The sequence below is a fragment of the Squalius cephalus genome (assembly GCF_949319135.1).
Source record: "Squalius cephalus genome assembly, chromosome: 9".
Classification (NCBI taxonomy): domain Eukaryota; kingdom Metazoa; phylum Chordata; class Actinopteri; order Cypriniformes; family Leuciscidae; genus Squalius; species Squalius cephalus.
Window position 1 is genome coordinate 29,210,294 of NC_137130.1, and position 13,255 is coordinate 29,223,548.

General features: G+C 38.4%; 1 protein-coding gene across 1 annotated transcript in view; it reads left to right on the top strand.

The window, feature by feature from the left end:
* Positions 1–5,617, top strand: part of vwa8 (von Willebrand factor A domain containing 8) — a 118,000-nt gene extending 112,383 nt beyond the window's left edge. The window contains exon 46 of the transcript XR_013822240.1: positions 5,371–5,617. The gene's annotated coding sequence lies outside the window, so the exon portion shown is untranslated. The remainder of the gene's footprint in view (positions 1–5,370) is intronic.
* Positions 5,618–13,255: the final 7,638 nt, after the last annotated feature.

Consider the following 13,255-nt stretch of genomic DNA (forward strand, 5'->3'; position numbering starts at 1 on the left):
CTCACGTGAGTTTGCTCCGCACAGACGTCATTATGCGACAGGAAGTTAATGAGACATTATTAATGTGTTAATAGTTAATGGGACATTATTCTCCAGACTCACATAAACGCGCTCAGGACCGTTTGCGGAGGCTGTGAATTACAGGTAATAATGTTGTAAATAATGTTCAGTTTCTTGCACAGACCGATCGATTCGCTTCATAAGACCTCAATGAATCGTCAGGAGCCACAGGTATTCATTTTGTTTTGCCTGTATATGTTTTTTTTTTTACTCTCAAAGTGACGGTCGCCATTGACTTGCATTATATAAATCACTAGGGACTACGTTTTTCGCTAAAAATCTTCTTTACTATTCAACTGAAGAATAAAAGACACCTACATGGATGGCCTGAGGATGAGTAAATTAACAGTAAATTTTCATTTTTAGGTGTACTGTCCCTTTAACACATGCATGTTCACATGACTTGAAAGCGTGTGCTGCCGTCACATTCTTCACTGAAATGGCGTGCCAAGACTCAATAAATGAATCATCGCAGTTCATTCACCCACACAGGCCTCATTTACTAATCATAAAGACTCAGTATATTTTATTTTGAAACTGCCAACATGTCTTGTAAAAACAATGTAATTACTGACAATTACAGCCACGGAAGGTCATAAATTCCGTCTGACTTGTTAATTGCTGTTGAACATGTATATTATTGTCTTCCTGATATCTTTTGATTTGATGTGGTCTTTTTTTTTGGATGTAGAGTGGTGTGATGAATACATGTTAACACATCAAATAAACAGCGTGTGTAAAATGAACTCTGAACTGCTTACTGTTAGGGGCTGTTCACACAGAAAGTGTTTCTTTGTGCTATTTTTAAATGCCTAATTTGAAATTGCATTTTTGCTTTGTTTTTAGTGTCCCATAAACTTTATTTTGGTCCTTGCAACTCTTTCATCACTAACCTCTTGAAACAATGAACATTTCTCTGTTGCACTGAAATAACAACTGAAACATCACAGAGAATACTTGGCATTTACCATACTCCAGTAAAATATTGTCACAACACTAGGTTTTTGAAATGACATTTGGAGCCCTATTTTAACGATCTGAAACGCAAGTGTCAAGCGCAAAGCACAAGTAACTTTGTGGGTGGGTCTTGGGCGCTGTTGCTATTTTCCCGGCAGGATAAATGACTCTTGCGCCCGGCGAAAATCTAAAAGGGGTTGGTCTGAAGTAGCTTCATTATTCATAGGTGTGGTTTGGGCGTAACGTGAAATAAACCAATCAGAGCGTCATCTCACATTCCCTTTAAGAGCAGGCGCGCTTGTTCTATGGCGGATTCCTATTATAACGGCGGATTGGCCAGACGCACGCCAGCAGCGGTTCACAGCCGAGGAGACCGACGTTCTCGTCAGGGCCGTAAAACACAGAGAAGTGACATTGGGGATGGAGAAACACACCCAAATTAACTTCGGTTAAACAGGCGTATGATAATTTGGGTGTATGCCAAATTATGTATGCTTTTATAATAAACTATCTATCTATCTATCGTAATAATGTATGATTTGCAAAAATGAAAACTGCTGCTTCTGTGTAGATGAGAGAATCAATATGTGCGTTGTGCACAGGCTACATTGATTATGGCCAAGCATGCGCCCTTAAAATAGCATAATGAACAACGCGCAACGCACCACTGACTTTAGACTAGGTTTTTTTCTGGTCAGTGGTGGAATTGTTTTATGGAACAGCAAAATAGCACCAGGGAGTTTGCGCCGGGACACGCCTCCTTTTTTGCGCTGAACCGCCCAGGGAGCGCAAGTTCATTCCCTAGTTTAGCGACGTGTTTCTGTGGAGGGAAAAGCGCGCTTTGCGCGGGTGCAAAATAGGAATGATACATGCGTCGGTGTACAAAGTCAATTGTGCTGAGTGCAAGATAGGGCCCATTGTGTCTGATATTGTGCATGCACTTTAAACAGCCATTTTCAAAGACAGGAAACATTTCTGCACATCCTCATTGTTGTGTTTGTTTGGTAAGGTACATGTTACGTGTACTTACTATAGTAATAACAGTAAATTATGTATAACTACAAGTAACTAACCCTAACCGTAACTCTATAGTAAGTACCTGTAGTTAAATAATATTACACAGTACTTATTTGAGTAAGTACAATGTAACTGTGTCATCTTAAAATAAAGTGTAACCGTTCAGGTATTAAATATGTATAGCTATTTTAATTGTGCTTTCAGCTACCAATAAGAGTATAATGCTCTCAACTCCATTTAAAACATTTTACAGTATTTAAATCCATTCCACACATTTTCCTCAAAAATATACTACCGTTCAAAATGTTTTCAAAAGTCTCTTTTGCTCACAAAGGCTTAATTTATTTGATTAAAAATAAAGTTAAAAACAGTAATATTATCATTTAAAAATAACTTCTATTTCAACATTTCAAAAAGTAGTTTTAGCACAACATGATCCTTCAGAAATCATTCTAATATACTAATTTGCTGCTCATGCATTATTATTATTATGTTGAAAACAGTTGATTCTTAATATTTTTGTGGAATTTTTTTTCCCGGATTCATTGATGTAGTCAATAGAAAGAAATAGAAATCTTGTATCAATATTATAAATGTCGATTTAAATTGTCCTCGCTAAATAAAAGTATTAATTTCTTTAATACCCAATCTTACAGACCCCATACTTTTGAACGATAGTGTACATGTGTGGGAAAAAAGCAACAGGTTGCATCCGTGTTTGAGGGAGTTTTTGGTGAAAATGTCCCCATCCTGAATCCTCACAATCAAATCAGTGCTAAAGCTAGGAACATCCATTGTTAATGGTTTCCATCATGTGTTTGAGTCCACCCACTGACTGCTGTGTTCTGCTGGTGTAATGAAAGATTCACGGACACACCTCCACCTGACCTGTGTGTAAAACAATGATAAGATAAAGCATCTAGACTTCTGTGCTGAAAGCTATGGGATTTTATTTTCCTGTGATATGTAGCTGTTCAGGCAATGACATGAAGTCCTAATGTCTTCCATGTTCCTCAGACTCGAGCAGATGTCAAAACACACACCTGCGCCTCAAACAACCACCTTTAATCTGTTGTGATGTCACTCTCTGCTTCTCCTTCTGTCATTTTCCTAGCAGAACACAGTTATTTTGAAGCATGCTATTCTATGCTATGCTACATGCTATTTATTTTTTCCTTCAGGCGCAGTTTTTCATGTAGAGGAGGACGTGTGGACTGATCTGTGCTGGATTTGTGATGACACGGTTTCATACAGTAGTTGTGCAATGATCAAACTCATCACACACTCATGCCTGGAGATACGTGACCTCTGCATGAACACCGTCTTCTATTTACAGCTTTTGCACTTGCACTCTAAATGGGAGTGCGCTAATGAACGTCTTGTGCAAACGGGCGTGTGTGAGTGTGTTGTTCCCGTTATTTGATGAGGCTGTAGTCGGGGTCACATGTGTCTGTGCTAACAAGCTTCCTGATGCGGTTGATACTGGACATCGGGATGGAAAGAGGAAGCAGCTCATTAGCATATGGAAAAAAGTTCTGCAGAATTTGATCATGCTTTCAGCCACTTAAAATGGTGTCTCTCTCTCCACTTCATATTTGTCAACCCGTGCTCATTGGAAAAACATGCTTGTGGCGTCATTTCTGCAGTATGATATTACATTTTTTGCACATTTTGCAACACTTTTTTTAGTACACTGACACTATTTATAGTGTAAAGCATTAACCCTCTGATGTCGGCAAACGCGCCGGCGCGTTTTGCTGGATTTTCTTCACATTGTAGCTCAATAAACTTAAATTACTCCGTCATTTATGGTCATACAGAAAAAAGAAATATGAAAAAAGAATCTGTGAGATGTCTACTTTTGTATGTGTCCACTTACATAAATAAAAGTGACTTGACTTTTAAAGTGAAATGCACATTCAGATTTATCTGAAAAGGATGAACGTGAGTCTGGTTGTTGAATTCATGGCTTGACGTTAGCTTTTTTGCTCACCAGCCACTGTCTACTCTGCCATATAGATTTTAAATATTATCTCATAATTTGGCAGCAGGGGTATTAGGCTGCTGTCACTTTAAACCCTGACGCACGGATCCATTATACTGTTACACATGCGTGTTTACGTTCACTTGAAACGTTACCGTGTTTACGTGAATACTCACCAAGACTGGCATTTTGACATTATTTTGTGTGTATTTGACTCTTTAAGCACAATAAGTAGCGGAAAGAGAGCCAGATTAATGTGCGCACTTTGAGCACAAAATCTGCAGGAATGAGTAAAATTATGCGCAATATGCACAATCCCACACCGAAATTCAAGCCCTACTGTATATCCAGGAGGCGGGTTTGTGTGTCGACTCACTGTCGGAGAGATGAGAGAACGAGAAAGCGCAGCTGGTATAGTGTATCTGTTCTATGGAAAATGAGCATTGGAAGCGTTTTGATATTTCAGTATTGATATGTATCGAAAAAGCAATATTTTATATTTTTATTATATTAGTATGCAAAATAAGTCTTTATTAATCAATCAATAATCTGCCACTAGTTTCCAAAGTTGCCTCAAGCATAAAAATTCTGTCATTATTTACTCACCTTTGTGTAATTCCAAACCTATATGCTGTTGTTTGTGTATGGAATGGAAAAGGAGGATTTTTGAAGAAACCATTTTAAAATCTGAACATGAACACAAATGACTTATGACACAAAGTTATCCTATGACTTCAGAAGAGCTGTATAGACAATTTTTTATGGTGACATAGGCATTATGAACTTCTGGTATATGGAAAAGAGCAGCTTAAAGAATTACTCAAACACCATCCAGAATTGCAACAACAGGATGACAGAAATTTGGGAATTTGTGTTCTGTTGTCAGTCTGTCAGCTGTTGTCTAATTTTCCATTATCAGACACTAAGGGATTCTTGGGAAAGGGTCATGTGGGGGGGGTTTTCCACGGGAAAGTAGGAGGCCAGGTGTCTGGGGATAAAGGAGATGTGTCAGCGCTGACTATATCTGTCATGGCTGTTGAGTCAGGATTGTGTATGTGTGTGTGTGCGCGCGCTCATCAGGCGGGCTTTAACATAGAGCTGTCATTACTACCCAATTAATGCATCAGAAACTGCCAGCAGGATTGATGAACGTTAAAAATATTCCTTTTTGCACCCATCTAGCTGGCGGTGATGAACAGACCCTCTGAAATACACTGTCCTTAGTCCACTATGTCCACTAGACCGTCATTAACACTTCTTCTTTAAATACTCTATTTTATTTCATCAAGTCCAACAAGGGTGCCAAGGGTTCAGTGTGCACGATGGGTAAGATCTTCTCTTTTGTTTCTCAGATCGACGCTGCAGATTCCAGTCCTCAGTCCTGCAGTTCACTCTGCCAAAACACTGCAACTTCCACAAGCACTGCAGTCACATGGGATGCAAACATGTCCAGATGTCTTGGACTGAGTCTGACTTGGTCTCTAAATCTTCTTAGCAATGTTCTATCAGTTTTATGGTTATTCATTATTCACTCTTTCAAATTTTGTTGAATAATGGGAGTAGTTTAAACAAAAATGACGATTCTGTCATTATTTACTTTGCATTGAAATCCTGAAAGATTGTTGAATGAAAAAGCTGATGATTCTTCAAAAATGTCTCATTTGTGTCAACGCAAGAAAGAGGGTCATACATGTTTGGAATGACATGTGCGAGTAAACAATTTTTTGTGTGAACTGTCCCATTAAAGTATGTTTGATTAGATATAATATTTCTCCAGCTGATTCAGTGATTCCTGCTCTCCATTCTTGTGTTCTTCCATCACTGGATTATCTCAGATGGGTGTGACGCCTTGTGTTTGGAGGATGTGTTGTACTTTACAGTGTGTGAGGGTTGCTGATTAGTTTAGCAGGACGTTCAGTTCCTGTGTGTGTGTGTGTGTGTGTGTGTGTGTGTGTGTGTGTGTGCGCGTGCGTGCGTGCGTGCGTGCGTGCGTGTCCAGCTGACCCACACCTCTCATGTTCCCAGCACAGAGTCCAGGCTTTGTCCACAGCTGCATATACTGGCCTTTCACTGATGCCTGATGCAAATGAATGGTCACTCAGCATTTCATTATTTTTTCTCCAGAGCGGCAATATATATAAATGAACTAAATTTATTTAAAATTGAACTAATACAATTTTATACAACAGAAATGAACCGTCACTGAACTTAAGCTGGACTACACTGTACCCTTACTATATACAGTGAATAACTATCACGGGACATTTCATGTAATTTAACAGTAAAATACTGTTAAATGTATGGATTTTGGAAGTACACTGTAAAAAAAAAACTTACCGTTGCATTTACCGTACCTTACCGTAAAAAATACGGTAGCAATTTTTATGTTTTACATCATTGAACTAAAATTTACGGTAAAAAAACTGGCATCTGTGGTTGACAGTACTTTACCGTAAAAAAAATACGGTAGAAATATTTATGTTTTACGGCACTGAACTAAAGTTTACGGTAAAAAACTGGCAGCTAGTTGCAAGCGATTTACCGTAAAAAATATTGTAGAAATATTTATGTTTTACGGCAGTGATCTAAAGATTACGGTAAAAAACTGGCAGCTGTGGTTGCCAGTACTTTACCTTAAAAAATATGGTAGAGATATTTTAGTTTTTACGGCACTGAACTAAAGTTTACGGTACAAAAATGACAGCTGGTTGCAAGTGCTTTACCGTAAAAAATACTTTAGTAATATTTTAGGTTTTATGACATTGAACTTCAGTTTATGGTATAAAAAAAACTGACAGCTGTGGTTGCCTGTAATTTAAAAAATATTGTATTACAAACCAATTTGTCATAAAAGTTAGGTTTAGACGTTGATGTTTTACTGAAAATAATAATGTTTGAAGTCACCATTATGGAGATTAGTGTTTGCTTAAGTTGGGCTCTTGACCCTTGACTTTCTAACTTTAGATTTTGTCTGACTGCTTTAACTGTGCGTTTGTAAAACACATTCGTTATGGCATAAAATTGTATGAGGAATGTTTAATACTAATATATTTCACGTTTTTGAATATAATAGCTCTGTGACCCTACCGCATGAGAACCAGCAGTGACAAACAGATCATCTGAAAAACTTTAAAAACACATGGTGTACAAAAAAGGTTTTGAACTACTGTACGATTTAGACCAACACAGGCATCAAGAATCAGTGTATGAATCTCAACAACGGTGACAATCAACAAAATAATCAGATAAAACTCTAAACATCACAAAACAAGCTACTAAAAAGTTGCAACAAAAACAACAGGAAAAATAAAAGCAGATAATAATAATAATAAAAGAAAATACTAAGGCAATTCAGCATAATTTATTCACGCTGCAATGCCTGCTGGGAGATATTGCTGAGTTTTGATTGATGGCTCCCATCATGCACTGCACTTTTATCATCACCGTTGTTGAGATTCATATGCAGATTCTTGATGTCTGTGTGTGTCTGAAAGATACAGTAGTTCAAACCTTTATTGTGTACAATGTTTTTAAAATTCTTCAGATTATCACAACACTGATGGATCGCATGCTGTGAAGCTGGTAATGCTGTTTGTGGAGTTGTTTAATCCTCTGCTGAGATCTTGAGAGCTTTAATGTCTTCTTTTATCTTCAGCTGATTTCATCTAAGGCTGTGGCTGAAGTCATTTGTAGTTCTTGTGTTTCTGCTCGTCTCTTCTCTTTTTTCTATTCTTGTTGTTTCTCTAAATTGACATTCCCAGAATTCCCTGCCTGACACTTCACATTTGATGTTATTTCATTTAAACAATTATGTTTCTTCTTAGTTTTTATTATCAGTTATGTACATTTGGGGTTCATGTTACATCATATATTGTTTAATGAATGTTTATGGCATTATTTGGAGTCGTGTGTGTCACCAAGATGGTGTTTTGTATTTGTGTGTATGGCACTGTGCACCTTCTTTATATTAGCATGTGCATCGCCCTCAGCTTGTGGAAAACTAATGAACTGAGTGAACTTTGAATCATCATGTGGTTTTCCATTTTACCGTTTGTATTATTATGGTGGTTATCAATATATTACAAAGGTATAAAGCAGATTTTAATACTTTAGTGAAATTGAAAGATAACGTTTATCGGTTAATGAAATATAAGGGTTGTCCCGTAAAAACTAAAAGGTTACTACTGTATTTTTTATGGTAAAGTACTGGGAACCACAGCTGATGTTTTTTTACCACACATTTAAGTCCTGCTGATGTTTATTTTTATTTATTTTCGCCCTAAATTTAAGTCCAAAGTAAGGTTGCTACCATATTTTTTAAGGTAAAATACTAGCAACCAAGCTGACATTTCTTTTACCTTAAATTTCGCAGGTTTTTTTTACATTGTGGTTTGTTTGTTTTTTGCCCGTAAATTTAAGTCCCGTAAAACATAAAAGGTTTTCACCATATTTTGTACGGTAAAATACTGGCAACCAGAGCTGCCGTTTTTTTACCGTAAATTTCACAGTTTGTACAACACTATTTTCTTCTAGATCTGATGTACAGCAGAAACAAACTTTGCTGCATTATTTTCCCGTTATCAATGTAAAGCTGCTTTATAACAATCTGTTTTTTAAAAAGCGCTATATAAATAAAGGTGACTTGACTTGAATTGAATTGCAAATGAAGTTTCATCTCTAGATGAAAAGCTTTTCCACATGGATAATACTGTCTTGATGGCCTTTTTTCCACTGAATTGATGTCTTTCAGTTGAAGTAACTGATGTTCCCACAGTCACCGCCACCATTTTTCCTCTAAATTATTGCCTTTCTCCCTGGAGAAAGTTAATTATGCATTATGCCTGATTGTTCCATAGCAAGCCATATTTTAACAGACGTTGGTGTGTGGTAGAAACAGGCAGCCTGTGGAAGTGCTCAGTCTGTTGTGGAGCAAGTCACACATGTTCAAGTCACAAGTCACTACCATCAATTCTTGAGTCAAGTATCAAGTTGCACTGCACACAAACCAATCAAGTCAAGTCAGTGGCTCGCCTCAAGTAAGTCAGGTTGAATCCTGCTCAGTCACAGTACCAAATAACAAAATCAAGTATAGTGTATATTCAGGGCCTTAGCTAGCTCTCACTGGATTATTACAATTAATGGAAAAGGGAATGTTTGGATATGCAAACTGATATTTCCTACTGACACACTACAGCAAAATATATATAAATAACTGGCTTGAAATCAATTTATTTTGTGAAAATATTAACATGCCTATGACTTTTGCACATATCTTATGTGGAAGTCTCAGGACCAAAAAATGTCCGTCCAATCATTGCATTCGATCCAAATGCAATGAGAGGATATCCTACCTGCCTGTCAACGTATGTATTCGCATACCTCCTCACACCTGCTCGCGCAGACATCACACATCATCAGCACAATGCAAATGTGCCATTGTAAACACTTGCAATGCGCCCATAATCAAATATTTCGCCAAATATTTCGTAAGTGAAAAACCCATGATGTTTTGCCAGGAGCTGTTCACGTTCACATTTCTTTGGCGGCACTATCAACGCTGAAATGAATCTGCAGCAGTCAGATATGTTATGTTCTTTGAGACATGAGGTCATTTAACGGCGTCTCTTGACGCTTTGCAGACTCTACTCTGGCTGTGTGTGTTCATGTGTTTTGGAGGAGGTGTGGCTTTGGAGACGCTCTGAAGGCAGGGTTGGATCTCATGCTTTCAAAGCTAGCTTGCTATAGCTAGCCGCTATGAAACTGCACACCCTTGCTTTAAAGTCCGCGTGAACCGGAAGTTGCAAACGACTTTTCTCCAGTGTTGTGACGTATTTCCCAGAGAAAAGGAATATTGAACAGAGGGCAGGGTTTTACTCTAGTGCTCCTCCTCTCCATCTCTGCTCATAGCAGACTAACGGTTTGAGGGGAGTGGTTAAGCGTTTCCCAACCCAAGCCGTCAAACCTACGTCATCAGAGAAGGAACGCCATTCCAGACCGGAAGTAACTTTTCAGACTTTGATTAAAGATTACGACGGCAAACAATTTTTTTCGGTGTATTTACTTGCACGGATTAATTGTTCACCACAAGACTAGTAATATGCGCTAACAAAGTAAATAGGGTCAATTTTGATTTCAGTTGGACTTTAAGCTACATTTGAAAACAATTTTGTTAAAGAAGCTTGCTGTTTTGCATATTATTCTCTGTAACGAACAGTTTAGCTAATACCTTTCCTTTTTGGTAGAGTTTGTGATGGCCATGTCCAATATCCTGTCTTTGCAAATTGTGCACGCAGCAAAATCTCCTAAAATAAATATGTTCAATTTGTGAAGTTCACAACGGAATTTCGGGAGGAGTGAACCCATCTAATCTTTCAATTAACCGCCAGAGCATATAAGCAGCTGCTCACCTTGCTCTAGCATCAGCTGTTTTGGCATCCCTCCACCTCCCCAACTCCGCCAACATAATTTAGGCATCTTGCTATCATACTCATCATCCAAGCATTAGTAGTCCCACTGGGGGGTATATCTTAGTTTGAGTTGCCAAGCCAAATACGCCTAACCTTATTAGCTTAAAGATTATATGGGCAAAGGAACTTGTGAATGAAGTGTTTATATCCAAAAGAAACAATCGTGGGAGATTCTCTTCTGTGTACAATCGCACAGACTCTGGTCAAGGGTCCTGGTGTTTCTGTGGCTTTCATTTTATTTTTCAATTGATGTCGCAATGCTTTGAAAAACAAAATTATAATAATTGCAGTTGTTATAAAGTCACAGTCAAGTCGAAGTTGAGTCTCAAGTCATTTTCTTCAAGTCCTTAAATTTGCGACTCAAGTCAGACTCATGTAACTTGAGTCCGCCAGCTCTGTCTGATAGTATCTAACTATATCTGTTATTCACCGCAGGACCCCTCAAACACTCTCCCTTTGCCTGTGTGCATTCCTGTAGGAGATCTCTGACATCAGCATTTACACACTGACCCGCTTGTGTATCATTAACTTTAACCAAAGAACATGTTCACCTTAGTCAACTGAGCTATTTTTCACAGTTTCATAATTTCAGTACCTGTGGTTTGAAGAAAGCATGCACCTATTGCGCATGCAAATATTCAGTGCACCATAAAGATTAAGCATTGCTGTTCCATCGGAAACTGAGTGCAATCATTTATGAAAGTTAAACAGGGCAAACAGCTCTGAATGAAGCTCTTTCATACGGTGTGTGTACAGTGGCAGCGTGTGCAATAGGACTCATTCATGTTTCAATGTGTAATTATGCGGAACCTGCGGTCTAGAACATTGCAGTTCTTATGTTGTTAACTTGTTGTGAACCTACATACACAACGGCCTGATGCGTAATTCAGTTTATTTGGATTAGATGCCCATATTATGGAAGTTTTAAGAAAAACAAATGATCAGTCAGGTACACAACAGTACGGCCCATTGAACAGGCTGTACATCTATCCTCAGACCCAGTTGAGTAAGCACTGAGTAAATGTGAGGAGCTCCTTATTTACTGAAGTGATATTTACTATAAAAAAGTCTGCATGTCCTGTCCTAGAGTAACTTTAGTATCAGCATGGAAACACGGTGCCCAAGTTTACCCGGACTCCTTGTTCTGCATGCCTGCAGGTCATGTTGCACGGATCAGTGCATCATGTGATCGGCAGAGACATTTTTATTATCATTTGAAGCCGTGACTTTGGCTCCAAAACTACTTTGCTGAATGTGGCAGTTGAGGTTCACTGGGAGGAGATTCACAGAGTGGTCTTTATACATATATGTTCTTTTGGTAACACGTAAACCTTGTGAATCTTACACCTGCACCCTGCATGTCACAGCACCAACACTGTTTATTTCCCCGTAACTGCCTTTAAGGCCTCCGGGTATCATTCCTGGTGTGGCGAACTGTTCTTTTAGGTTTACTGCTCCATTAATAATCTTCCACCCACCTTGTGTACATGCGGCATCATTTGTGTGGTGGAAAACATTACACACGGCTCATAAATCTGGGCAGGTTAGAACAGGGCGAGTGTCGTATCTGGAGAAGTGGCAGAGGTGAAGCCAGAGGAAAGACTGAGCATCTGTCTCTTTTGTTTGAGAAGATCCAGCTCTTCACATGCTGTTTCTCACTGCATGGAGGTGGGACAATAATAAGACCAGGTCATTTCCCACCCACCCCTGCAGGCGTGCAGATACTGAGGGCCACGAGGGGTCCTGACACAGGTCAAAGTTGACCCTTTAATGCAAGTATCAAATGTGACGTTTACTCTGCCTCTGTCAACTTACTCTGTCTCAAGCCAAATGGCGAAGAAAAAATAATTATAAAATAAAACATAAAAGTTGTGTTACATTTAGCAGACGCTTTTATCCAAAGAGACTAACATTGCATTTCAAGGTTCACATTTAGACTCTTATCAGTTCTTGCTTTCCCTGGGACCTTGGCGTTTCAGTTTACACTGTCCCACGCCAATTGGTAAAAGGAATAAAACTAAATAAAAAGGTATATTGGTATTGTCCAGAGCTCTGTTCTGTTACATAACATTGAAAGTATTGCCTGAAGTGAAAGTTTGTGCAGATCTAATGAGTCATTTTTAACCTAACTGTTTTAAGTGAGTAGGTATTGACAGATGACCATTCACAGGGTGATGTTGCTCCAGGCTAAAACTGTCTGAAATGCCCTCTTTTACTCAACGAAAAGCTTTGGAGTCTTTAGTAACGTTCCAGTTAGCCGACACATGTGCTGTGGGTCAGAGGTATAATCATTATCAGGCATCATTAGCATATACTTGGCCTGATGTGTATGGCTTCCACATATATCAACCCTCTAAGAGAAAGAGAAGATGAGCTGTGAGTGTTGTGACAGGAGAGAGCGTCCAGTAAAGGTGTGCTCTTTCACCCTTAAGGCAGCAGGGACAGTCCCGCTTGTCTAAATGAAAAGGGAGAGAGGAACGTGAGACTTTGGTTTCAAGAATGAATTAAGTTTGTTTGAAATTTCTCATTTACTGTGGTTAATAGTTCTAAAATATTACATAATATTTGATCTAACTCTCCAGAAGCTGTCCAAAGCAGTGTGGGGAATTTGAATGAGAGTTTGTGGTTTATCAAAGGAATAGTCTGAATTCTGTCATCATTTACTCACCCTTATTGTTTCAAATCTGAAAGAATTTCTTTCTTCCATGGAACAAAAATGGGAGAATTGAATAAAATAAATAAAATAATAAAATGCGAATAAAATAAATAT